The following is a 3626-nucleotide window of genomic DNA, read 5'->3' on the forward strand; positions in this document are numbered from 1 at the left end:
TCCGGTTTCTTTGCTACCCCATTCCCAAGGGCTCTGCTTGTGTGACAGTCACTTTCCAGAGGTTCCGTCTTCTAAAGCCATCACCTTGGGACTTAGGATTTCAACATCAGGATTCCGAGGGGATGTGAACGCTCAGCCCATTGCATCAGTTTGACATTTTTGAGGAAATGGTAGCTTTTTAACATATCAAACATCTTGCTGAGGGCCATGTAGTCAAGATGTGGGGGAGTCTGGGTGGTTTTAGGATGTGTCCTGCCTCTCCCGAGAGGAAGCCCAGGTTACAGGTGCAAGGACAGGTGGAGGGGCTGACTCAAGGAAGTAGGAAGAGAGGCCATGAGACGAACTGGCTTCTGACCCCAGCCTCTGCTTCGCATGGGCTGAGAGTCCAGCCAGCTGCTCTGAGACCATGTGACCATAATCACTAGCTGGTGATTCCCTCAGGGGGCTTCCTCTCCCCCTGCCTCCTCCCCCTTTATTTTGAGTCAGGGTCTCACTGAAGACCAGGTTGACCTGGAACTCACTCTGTAGCCTATGCTGGTCTTGAACTCACAGGAGTCTTCTCACTCAGCCTACTGAGTGCTAAGATTAAAGGTGAGCCACCAGGTCTAGTCACTCCTCTTTTATTGATTTAATTTTTTGTTTGTTTGTTTGTTTTGTTTTCTTGAGGAAGGGTCTCATTCTAGCCAAGACTGATCTGGAATTCAATATGTAGTCTCAGGCTGGCCTTGAACTCGCAGCGATCCTCCTACTTCTCTGCCTCTCAAGTGCTGGGATTAAAGGCATGAGCCACCACGCCCGGCTTGATTTAGTTTTACTTTATGATTACTGAAGGACTCCTTATCACTGTAGAAGTATTTGTAAAATGAGATCAGTTAAAAAAAATTGAGGGCTGGAGAGATGGCTCAGCAGTTAAAGGCACTTGCTTGCAAAGCATGAAAGCCTGGGTTTGGTTTCCTAGTACCCACATAAAGACAGATGCATCAAGTGGCGCATGTGTCTGAGTTCGCTTGTGGTGGCAGTAGCCCCTGGTTCTCCCCCTCTCTATCTATCTATATTTGCAAATAAATAAAATAAAATAAAACATTTAAAAATTGGGGTTGGGGTGATGGCTCAGTAGTTAAAGGACCTTGCTTGCAAAACCTGCCGGCCTGGGCTCAATAAAGCCAGACACACACACACACACACACACACACACACACACAATGGTGCAAGTGTCTTGCTGGATTGCAGCAGCAAGAGGTCCTGGTGTACCCCATACATTACACATGCGCAAATAAATAAAATAAATAAGTAAATATTTTCAAAATCACCTGAAAGCCTTGTCTTGAACTCTGGGTACTTTCAAGGGTTCTCTGCTCCCTCCCACTGACTTTAAGCACCCCACTATCTGAAGTTAAAGAGGCCAAGAGATCTACTGATGCTGGCCTGCTGTGTGACCTTGGGCAGGTCTTTGCTCTCTCTGGGTCTCAGGCTTCTCACCTGTGAAATGAGGGTTTGGGCACAGTGATGGCAGAGGAGGCCCCTCACAGCTCTGTCCTTCTGTTCTGTTTCTGTTTCTGGGAGCAGCAGAAGGGATACTGGCAGCCTCCCCCTCCCCCCACAGGAGACGCTTGGCTGACAGCTCCCAGCAAGTCACCTGCAGGAGGACGGAAAGCCAGAGAAGTCTTCCTGCTTACTGGGCCCATATGGTGCCCTCTCCGCCCCCCCACCCCCACCCCACTACTCTTGAGCACTCAGCCCTGGTGCTCCAAAAAGCCCTCTGCTATTCTGGGGCCCAGCTCACCCTTGGGTAAGAGAGCTGGGGCTCAGCCCCATGACCTCCAGACCCACTACCTACCAGAGCTCTTTAGTGTGGTGGAAAGCTTGAGATGGACACGGGGGGGGGGGGGATGAGGGCAGTTAGTCCTGTCCATGTGGACTCCTCACTAGGCACCTGGGGTTCAGAGATGGATCAGAAAATATTTCTGCCCTAAAGATTATGACATCTTAACTGATAGAGAGAAGAGCCTCAAAATACTGCAAGTTCAAGACTGTGGAGCCCTTGGGGAGAAACCTAACTCAGGGGTGGTGGTCCAAGGAAGGCTTCCAGAAGGATGCTACCTAAAGGTGGATTCTCCAGGGCAGGATTCAGCCCCTTCAACTCCGGTTCCACAGGACAGTCCCACAGAAAAGGTACCGTTTCCTTTTTGTAGATGGGGCTCAGAAAAGTGAGTTTGTCACCACAGCAAAGATAAGTGCATTGAGTGTGTGCCGTCTGCAGGGCTGGGCCACACCTGGCTGCTTACTTGGGCCAATTTGGCAGAGAGGCAGGGCCTGACCCTTGCTGACTGGGACATCACCCTTTGGGTTCTAGCCTTGGGGCCTGAGTCTACCTCTGGCCTTGGGTTCTTGGACAACCTCACTGTGTGCTCCCCCAGGGGCACAGGTCAGGCTGCAAAGAGGGCCAATGGGAGCCGGCTGCACTGTCCATTCAAGCTGCGCTGTCAGAACCTGGAAGGGGCTCGGTTTGGAAATAGAGAATGTGAGCTAGACTTCCCTGTGCACGGGCTCACACGTAGCCTGCTGGTCCCACCGCCCAGAAGGGGCCTGTGGGCCTCGGAGCCTGATTACATACAGAGACTACTGCTCTGGGTCTCTGCCCCTCTCAGCTCCCATCCCAAATCCAGGCAGTGGCTGCAAGCACTAGACGCCCTCTGCCTGGGACTCCTTTGGGCATAAACTGACCAAAAGTCCATGATCTTATAGTTCAAATTCTTTTTTTTTTTTTCTTGAGACAGTCTCACTTTGTAGCCCAGGCTTGCCTACAACTCTCAACAATCCCCCTGCCTCAGCATCCTGGGCGCTGGGATTATAGGATGAGCCAGCATTCCTGGCTATGAGAATTAGACTTCTAAAGTCATTGGAATATGCTTGACTTGGAAGTGCATCCTAGAAAGCAGGGAGGGGTCAAGGTCAAGGTCAAGCAGCACTTGTTCTGGCTAGTCAGAAGGATGGCTAAAGATAGGATCACACTTCATTTAATAGATAAGACCATCCTGTATAACTCAGAGAAGGGTAGGACCTGACCGAGGTCACACAGCAAGTCCAAGACAGCAGCTAAGGCCTCACTGCCCCAGGCCTCAGAGCGTAACATCTCAGTCCACACCTTCCTGAGACTACCTGGGTGGGAATGGGGCAAGAGGCAGCCAGGCACCTAAAAGGTGACTGCCTCAAAGCAGTTTCGGTGGTCTGAGTGGATCAGCAAAGGTGCTAAGGGCCAAAACCGAACAAGCCCTTCCCTGGTTACGGTCCTCAGTTTCCCCATCTGCAAGTTGGTCTCCAAAGTGCCGTTTGGTGGGGTTCTCTAGGATCCGAGGCGCTGGGATCCTGGGACCAGTGTCGGCTCTGGGACGCTCAAGGCTTTTCTGGGCAGGGGACTGGGAGGAGAGAAGGAGGCACCTAGGGCGAGGAGGGCTTGCCTGGGCACCCCGGGCGAGGGCAGGGCGCGCGGGCCGGCCGGGGCGGGGCGGGGCGTGTCGCGGCGCGGCGGAGGGGGCGTGTCCCCCCATCGCCCCGCCCCTGGACGTCGCGCGGGGAGGGCGGAGGGAGGGGAGCGCCGCCCGCTCGCCGCCGGGCCGGGCGGAAAG

Source organism: Jaculus jaculus, chromosome 5 (assembly GCF_020740685.1).
Source record: "Jaculus jaculus isolate mJacJac1 chromosome 5, mJacJac1.mat.Y.cur, whole genome shotgun sequence".
Classification (NCBI taxonomy): Eukaryota; Metazoa; Chordata; class Mammalia; order Rodentia; family Dipodidae; genus Jaculus; species Jaculus jaculus.